This window comes from Oncorhynchus masou, unplaced genomic scaffold (assembly GCF_036934945.1).
Source record: "Oncorhynchus masou masou isolate Uvic2021 unplaced genomic scaffold, UVic_Omas_1.1 unplaced_scaffold_8735, whole genome shotgun sequence".
Taxonomy (NCBI): Eukaryota; Metazoa; Chordata; class Actinopteri; order Salmoniformes; family Salmonidae; genus Oncorhynchus; species Oncorhynchus masou.
The window spans coordinates 870-9,986 of NW_027015198.1; the positions used below are offsets into that span (position 1 = coordinate 870).

The 9,117-nt window shown below is 56.7% G+C and overlaps 1 pseudogene; it reads right to left on the reverse strand.

Moving 5' to 3' along the window:
* Window positions 1-660: 660 nt before the first annotated feature.
* Window positions 661-7,946, reverse strand: LOC135537934 (ralA-binding protein 1-A-like; annotated as a pseudogene).
* Between the last annotated feature and the right edge of the window lie 1,171 nt (window positions 7,947-9,117).

Genomic DNA, 9,117 nt, shown 5'->3' on the forward strand with positions numbered 1-9,117 from the left:
GATGGATGGAGACCAGATGGATAGAGACAGGGAGAGATGAATACAGACCAGATGGATAGAGACAAGGGAGAGATGGATAGAGACCAGATGGATAGAGACAGGGAGAGATGGGTAGAGGCCAGATGGGTAGAGACCAGGGAGAGATGGATAGAGTCCAGGGAGAGATGGATAGAGACCAGGGATAGATGGATGGAGACCAGATGGATAGAGACAGGGAGAGATGGGTAGAGGCCAGATGGGTAGAGACCAGGGAGAGATGGATAGAGACCAGATGGATAGAGACAGGGAGAGATGGGTAGAGGCCAGATGGTTAGAGGCCAGGGAGAGATGGATAGAGACAGGGAGAGATGGATAGAGACCAGATGGATAGAGACAGGGAGAGATGGGTAGAGGCCAGATGGTTAGAGGCCAGGGAGAGATGGATAGAGACAGGGAGAGATGAATAGAGACCAGATGGATAGAGACAGGGAGAGATGAATACAGACCAGATGGATAGAGACAGGGAGAGATGGATAGAGACCAGATGGATAGAGACAGGGAGAGATGAATACAGACCAGATGGATAGAGACAGGGAGAGATGGATAGAGACCAGGGAGAGATGGAGAGGGATGTGTAGAGCTGCAGAGGAGCTCACAGGTTGGTCTCCCTCCCATCTTTACTAGGGGAAGGTTTAGGGGATCCTTGATGTGTGACAGCTTCCGCTCTTGGCTTCGATCGCCACCACTGGCTCTGCTGCTGCAGGGGAAACCACGGCAACTACGGAACGTTTGGTCTGCTCCTCGCCTCCTCGCCGGGCTGGGCTGTATGGGCGGAGCCTGTTCTGCTGGAGGTGGGGCTGTCAGCTCCTGTAGCTTGTGGGTCTGGAGGAGGCGGAGCTGAACGCGCAGTTCCAAGATGGCTTCCTGCTCCTCGTGGATGGCCTGGTTGAAGTGGGTGTTCTTGTTCTGGAGAATGGCGAGATGGAGACAAGGAGAGACAGTTCAGACAGACAGAGACAGAGAGAGGGAGAGAGACAGACAGACAGACAGACAGACAGAGACATAGAGAGGGAGAAAGAGAGAGACAGACAAAGAGAGAGACAGCAACAAGAAGGAAAACTAGATGACACAGAATAAAAGCACTAAGTACATCAGAGCTCAGACATCCCCCCCGCTCTCTCTTCTCCCTCCGTCCCTCACCTCCAGTTCTTCGTTCTGTTTGTGCAGCTCTTCCAGGATCATCTGTAGTTTCCTCCGTCTTCGTCTCACTCTCGCTGTCTGAAGAGTACTCCTCTGTCCCTCACTGCGACCCTGTTGACGACTATAGACACAGGGAGAGGAGAGAGCTTAACTTATATTCACTCAGTGGACAAAATATTAAGAAATCCTTCCTAATATTGAGTTGCCGGCCCCTTTCCCCCTCAGAACAGCCTCAATTCATCAGGTCATGAACTCTTACAATGTGTTGAAAGCGTTTCCACAGGGATGCTGGTCCATGTTGACTCCAATGTTTCCCAGTTGCGTCCAGTTGGGTGGTGGAACATTCTGGATACACACACTTCCATGGTGCAGTCTATACCAGTTGTATTGGCCGCGTGTGACAAACAACATGTGAACTATGAATATATCAAGATGATATTTTACATGGATAGAATGTTTCGTCTTTGTAACACAAAACACACCCCATGGATGTTAGGTTGATTAATGTATAGTAACCGGAAGGTTGCAAGTTCAAATCCCGAAAGCTGACAAGGTACAAATCTGCCGTTCTGCCCCTGAACAGGCTGTTAACCCACTGTTCCCAGGCCGTCATTGAAAATAGAATTTGTTCTTAACTGACTTGCCTAGTTAAATAAGTGTAAAAAAAAACATTTAAAAAATCTACACTCACAATGTTTGTTCAAGTCCTGGGATTTGTCGAACAGTAGACATTTGTATTTATTTAATCTTTATTTAACTAGGCAAGTCAGTTAAGAACAAATTCCTATTTTCAATGACGGCCTAGAAACAGTGGGTTAACTGCCTTGTTCAGGGGCAGAACAACAGATTTGTAACAGGATAGCTGAGCTGACTCAAGATTGTAAAATCTACACTTTATAAAAATAAATGTAAAGTGTTGGTCTCCTGTTAGTGAGCATTTCTCCTATGATAATCCATCCACCTGTTCAGACCGTGACCTCCAGCAGGTCACGTCAGTCAGAGCTGTGACCTCCTGCAGGTCACGTCAGTCAGAGCTGTGACCTCCTGCAGGTCACGTCAGTCAGAGCTGTGACCTCCTGCAGGTCACGTCAGTCAGAGCTGTGACCTCCAGCAGGTCACGTCAGTCAGAGCTGTGACCTCCAGCAGGTCACGTCAGTCAGAGCTGTGACCTCCAGCAGGTCACGCCAGTCAGAGCTGTGACCTCCTGCAGGTCACGTCAGTCAGAGCTGTGACCTCCTGCAGGTCACGTCAGTCAGAGCTGTGACCTCCAGCAGGTCACGCCAGTCAGAGCTGTGACCTCCTGCAGGTCACGTCAGTCAGAGCTGTGACCTCCAGCAGGTCACGCCAGTCAGAGCTGACCTCCTGCAGGTCACGTCAGTCAGAGCTGTGACCTCCAGCAGGTCACGTCAGTCAGAGCTGTGACCTCCAGCAGGTCACGTCAGTCAGAGCTGTGACCTCCAGCAGGTCACGTCAGTCAGAGCTGTGACCTCCTGCAGGTCACGCAGTCAGAGCTGTGACCTCCTGCAGGTCACGTCAGTCAGAGCTGTGACCTCCAGCAGGTCACGTCAGTCAGAGCTGTGACCTCCTGCAGGTCACGTCAGAGCTGTGACCTCCAGCAGGTCACGTCAGTCAGAGCTGTGACCTCCTGCAGGTCACGTCAGTCAGAGCTGTGACCTCCTGCAGGTCACGTCAGTCAGAGCTGTGACCTCCTGCAGGTCACGTCAGTCAGAGCTGTGACCTCCAGCAGGTCACGTCAGTCAGAGCTGTGACCTCCTGCAGGTCACGTCAGTCAGAGCTGTGACCTCTAGCAGGTCACGTCAGTCAGAGCTGTGACCTCTAGCAGGTCACGTCAGTCAGAGCTGTGACCTCTAGCAGGTCACGTCAGTCAGAGCTGTGACCTCCTAGCAGGTCCGTCAGTCAGAGCTGTGACCTCAGCAGGTCACGTCAGTCAGAGCTGTGACCTCTAGCAGGTCACGTCAGTCAGAGCTGTGACCTCCAGCAGGTCACGTCAGTCAGAGCTGTGACCTCCTGCAGGTCACGTCAGTCAGAGCTGTGACCTCCTGCAGGTCACGTCAGTCAGAGCTGTGACCTCTAGCAGGTCACGTCAGTTAGAGTTCTGACCTCTGTATGTCAGCGATCTCGGCCCTCAGTCTCTCGATCTCCTCCTTCTCTGTAGCGATCTGTCTCCTCAACACCTGCTCCAGAGATATCAGCTCCTCCTGCTCTGTCAGGATCTCATTCTCCTGTAGGGAGGCAGGGAGGCAGGGAGAGAGGGGGAGGCAGGGGAGAGAGGGGGAGGCAGGGAGAGAGGGGGAGGCAGGGGGAGAGGGGAGGCAGGGGAGAGAGGGGGAGGCAGGGGAGAGAGGGGAGGCAGGGGAAAGAGAGGAGGCAGGGGGAAAGAGAGAGGGAGGCAGGGGAAAGAGAGAGGGAGGCAGGGGAGAGAGAGGGAGGCAGGGGAGAGAGAGAGAGGGAGGCAGGGGAGAGAGGGGGAGGCAGGGCAGAGAGGGGAGGCAGGGCAGAGAGGGGAGGCAGGGCAGAGGGGGGAGGCAGGGGGAAAGAAGGAGGCAGGGCAGAGAGGGGGAGGCAGGGCAGAGAGGGAGGCAGGGCAGAGAGAGGGAGGCAGGGCAGAGAGGGGAGGCAGGGGAGAGAGGGGGAGGCAGGGGAGAGAGGGGAGGCAGGGGGAGAGGGGGAGGCAGGGGAGAGAGGGGGAGGCAGGGGAGAGAGGGGGAGGCAGGGGAGAGAGGGAGGCAGGGGAGAGAGGGAGGCAGGGGAGAGAGGGGGAGGCAGGGGAGAGAGGGGGAGGCAGGGGAGAGAGAGGGAGGCAGGGAGAGAGAGGGAGGCAGGGGAGAGAGGGGGAGGCAGGGGAGAGAGGGGGAGGCAGGGGAGAGGGGGAGGCAGGGGAGAGAGGGGAAGGCAGGGGAGAGAGGGGAAGGCAGGGGAGAGGGGGAGGCAGGGCAGAGGGGGAGGGAGGGCAGAGGGGGGAGGGAGGGCAGAGGGGGAGGGGGAGGGGGAGAGGGAGGGAGGGGAGAGGGGGAGGGAGGGGAGGCAGGGAGGGGAGAGGGAGGCAGGGAGGGGGAGAGGAAGGCAGGGAGAGGGAGAGGAAGGCAGGGATGGGAGAGGAAGGCAGGGGAGAGGGAGAGGAAGGCAGGGAGGGGAGAGGAAGGCAGGGGAGAGGAGAGGGAGGCAGGGAGGGGAGAGGAAGGCAGGGAGGGGAGAGGAAGGCAGGGGAGAGGGAGAGGAAGGCAGGAGGGGAGGAGGAAGGGGCAGGGGAGAGGGAGAGGGAGGCAGGGAGGGAGAGAGGGAGGGGAGAGGGAGGCAGGGAGGGGGAGAGGGAGGGGAGAGGCAGGCAGGGAGGGGAGGCAGGCAGGAGGGGAGGCAAGCAGGGAGGGGGAGAGGCAAGCAGGGAGGGGGAGGCAGGGAGGGAGGGGAGAGGCAGGCAGGGAGGGGGAGGCAGGCAGGCAGGGAGGGGAGAGGCAAGCAGGCAGGGAGGGGAGAGGCAGGCAGGCAGGGAGGGGAGAGGCAGGCAGGCAGGGAGGGAGGGGAGAGGCAAGCAGGCAGGGAGGGGAGAGGCAGGCAGGGAGGGGAGAGGCAGGCAGGCAGGGAGGGGAGAGGCAAGCAGGGAGGGGAGAGGCAAGCAGGGAGGGGGAGAGGAAGGCAGGGAGGGGAGAGGAAGGCAGGGAGGGGAGAGGAAGGCAGGGGGAGAGGGAGAGGAAGGCAGGGGAGAGGGAGAGGAAGGCAGGGAGGGGGGGAGAGGAAGGCAGGGAGAGGGAGAGGGGAGGCAGGGAGGGGAGAGGAAGGCAGGGAGGGAGAGGAAGGCAGGGAGAGGGAGAGGAAGGCAGGGGAGGGGAGAGGAAGGCAGGGGAGAGGGAGAGGGAGGCAGGGAGGGAGAGGGAGGCAGGGAGGGGAGAGAGGGAGGGGAGAGGCAGGCAGGGAGGGGAGAGAGGGAGGGGAGAGGCAGGCAGGGAGGGGAGAGGCAAGCAGGGAGGGGGGAGAGACAAGCAGGGAGGGAGAGGCAAGCAGGGAGGGGGAGAGGCAAGCAGGGGGAGGGGAGGCAGGGAGGGAGGAGGAGGCAGGGAGGGAGGGAGAGGCAGGCAGGGAGGGGAGAGGCAAGCAGGGAGGGGAGGCAGGGAGGGAGGGGAGAGGCAGGGAGGGAGGGGAGAGGCAGGCAGGGAGGGGAGAGGCAGGCAGGCGGAGGGAGGGGAGAGGCAAGCAGGCAGGGGGGGGAGGAGGCAAGCAGGCAGGGAGGGGAGAGGCAAGCAGGCAGGGAGGGGAGAGGCAAGCAGGCAGGGGAGGGGAGAGGCAAGCAGGCAGGGGAGGAGAGGCAAGCAGGGAGGGGGAGAGGCAAGCAGGGAGGGGAGAGGCAGCAGGGAGGAGGCAAGCAGGGAGGGGAGGGCAAGCAGGGAGGAGAGGCAAGCAGGAGGGGAGGCAAGCAGGAGGGGAGGCAAGCAGGGAGGGGAGGCAGGGAGGGAGGCAGGGAGGGAGGGGGAGAGGCAGGCAGGGGAGGGAGAGGCAGGCAGGCAGGGAGGGGAGGGCAGGCAGGCAGGGGAGGGGAGAGGCAAGCAGGGAGGGAGAGGCAAGCAGGGGGAGGGGAGAGGCAAGCAGGGGAGGGGGAGAGGCAAGCAGGGAGGGGAGAGGCAGGCAGGCAGGGAGGGGAGAGGCAAGCAGGGAAGGGAGAGGCAAGCAGGGAGGGGAGGAAGGCAAGCAGGGGAGGCAGGGAGGAGAGGCAGGCAGGGAGGGAGGCAAGCAGGGAGGAGAGGCAAGCAGGGGAGGCAGGGAGGGAGGCAAGCAGGGAGGGGGAGAGGCAAGCAGGGAGGGGAGAGGCAAGCAGGGAGGGGAGAGGCAGGCAGGGAGGGGAGAGAAAAAAAGCACAGTTCAGCATAAATCAGCAGATCATTTCCATAATGTCTATGTTTGTGTGGTACCCTGTGTGGTACCCTGTGTGGTACCGTGTGTGGTACCCTGTGTGTGGTACCCTGTGTGTGGTACCGTGTGGGTCACCCTGTGTGTCACCCTGTGTGGTACCCTGTGTGGTACCCTGTGTGGTACCCTGTGTGTCACCCTGTGTGGTACCCTGTGTGTGGTACCCTGTGTGTGGTACCCTGTGTGTCACCCTGTGTGGTACCCTGTGTGTCACCCTGTGTGTGGTACCCTGTGTGTCACCCTGTGTGTGGTACCCTGTGTTACCCTGTGTGTCACCCTGTGTGTGGTACCCTGTGTGTCACCCTGTGTGTTACCCTGTGTCACCCTGTGTGTTACCCTGTGTGGTACCCTGTGTGTCACCCTGTGTGTTACCCTGTGTCACCCTGTGTGTCACCCTGTGTGGTACCCTGTGTGGTGCCCCTGTGGTACCCTGTGTGTTACCCTGTGTGTTACCTGTGTGTCACCCTGTGGTACCCTGTGTGTCACCCTGTGTGGTACCCTGTGTGTCACGCTGTGTGGTACCCTGTGTGTCACCCTGTCTGTCACCCTGTGTGTTACCCTGTGTGTCACCCTGTGTGTCACCCTGTGTGTTACCCTGTGTGGTACCCTGTGTGTCACCCTGTGTGTTACCCTGTGTGGTACCGTGTGTTACCCTGTGGTACCCTGTGTGTCACCCTGTGTGTCACCCTGTGTGTCACCCTGTGTGGTACCCTGTGTGTCACCCTGTGTGTTACCCTGTGTGTCACCCTGTGTGTCACCCTGTGTGTCACCCTGTGTGTCACCCTGTGTGTCACCCTGTGTGTTACCCTGTGTGTCACCCTGTGTGGTACCCTGTGTGGTACCCTGTGTGTCACCCTGTGTGTTACCCTGTGTGTTACCCTGTGTGTCACCCTGTGTGTTACCCTGTGTGTCACCCTGTGTGGTACCTGTGCCAGCAGTATGTTGACCACTTCTTCTTCATTCTCAGTCATCTCTTCTTTAGAAACGTCTTCTTTAGAGAGGCTGGCTATCTCCTGGGCGATCTTAGTCTCACACTCCTGGACACACACACACACACACACACGTCAGAGAGGCTGGCTATCTCCTGGGCGATCTTAGTCTCACACTCCTGGACACACACACACACACACACACACACACACACGTCAGAGAGGCTGGCTATCTCCTGGGCGATCTTAGTCTCACACTCCTGGACACACACACACACACACACACGTCAGAGAGGCTGGCTATCTCCTGGGCAATCTTAGTCTCACACTCCTGGACACACACACACACACACACACACGAGAGGCTGGCTATCTCCTGGGCGATCTTAGTCTCACACTCCTGGACACACACACACACACACACACACGTCAGAGAGGCTGGCTATCTCCTGGGCGATCTTAGTCTCACACTCCTGGACACACACACGTCAGAGAGGCTGGCTATCTCCTGGGCGATCTTAGTCTCACACTCCTGGACACACACACACACGTTAGAGAGACTGGATCTCAAACAGTCCTGGGAGGTACACATTTCGTTACATTACAGCCTTATTCTAAAATGGATTAAAAATGTTTTCCCCCTCCCCCTGTCTACACACAATAGCCCATAATGACATCACAATAGCCCATAATGACATCACAATACCCCATAATGACATCACAATACCCCATGGACCGGAGTCTGTACGGGACTCTGTACGGGAGTTGCAGCAATGGGACAAGACTGTTACAACCATGAAATTTGGGAGAAAAAAGGGGTAAAAGTGAAAATTGAAAATTAAATACAATGAGCTGCATCTTGGTTTCATCAGACCAGAGACTCTTGTTTCTCATGATCTCAGAGTCCTTTAGGTGCATTTTGGAAAACTCCAAGCGGGCTGCCATGTGCCTTTTACTGAGAAGTGGCTTCTGTCTGGACACTCTACCATAAAGGCCTGATTGGTGGAGTGCTGCAGAGATGCTTGTCCTTCTGGAAGGTTCTCCCATCTCCAGAGAGGAACTCTCTCTCTTCTTGGTGGTTCCAAACTTCTTCCACTTAAGAATGGAGGCCACTGTGTTCTTGGGAACCTTCAATGGTGCAGAAATGTTTTGGTGCCCTTCCCCAGATCTGTGCCTCAAGGCAATCCTGTCTCGGAGCTCTACGGACAACTCCTTCGACCTCGTGGCTTGGTTTTTGCTCTGACCTTATATAGACAGGTGTGTCTCTTTCCAAATCATGTCCAATCAATTGAATTTCCCACAGGTGGACTTGCAATCAAGTTAGAAAAAATAATCATTCTTTGGATGTTTTTAACATTTTTTTTTAAAAACCTGTTTTTGCTTTGTCATCATGGGGTATTGTGATGTCATCGTGGGTTATTGTGATTGTCATCGTGGGGTAGTGTGATTGTCATCGTGGGGTAGTGTGAGGTCATCGTGGGGTAGTGTGAGGTCATCGTGGGGGTGTGAGGTCATCGTGTAAGGGTAGTGTGAGGTCATCGTGGGGTAGTGTGAGGTCATCGTGGGGTAGTGTGGGGTCATCGTGGGGTAGTGTGAGGTCATCGTGGGGTAGTGTGATGTCATCGTGGGGTAGTGTGATGTCATCGTGGGGTAGTGTGATGTCATCGTGGGGTAGTGTGATGTCATCGTGGGGTAGTGTGATGTCATCGTGGGGTAGTGTGATGTCATCGTGGGGTAGTGTGATGTCATCGTGGGGTAGTGTGATGTCATCGTGGGGTAGTGTGATGTCATCGTGGGGTAGTGTGATGTCATTGTGGGGTAGTGTGATGTCATTGTGGGGTATTGTGATGTCATTGTGGGGTATTGTGATGTCATTGTGGGGTATTGTGATGTCATTATGGGGTATTGTGTGTAGATTGATGAGGAACGTTTTATATAATCCATTTTAGAATGAGGCTGTAACGTAATGTGTAACAAAATGTGGATAAGGAAGAAATCTGAATCCATTTTCCGAAAGCCCTGTATGTTGTGTGTGTCCTTGCCTGTCTTTCGCCTCCCCGTAGTTTGCGTTTTAAAGCGGTGAGGATTC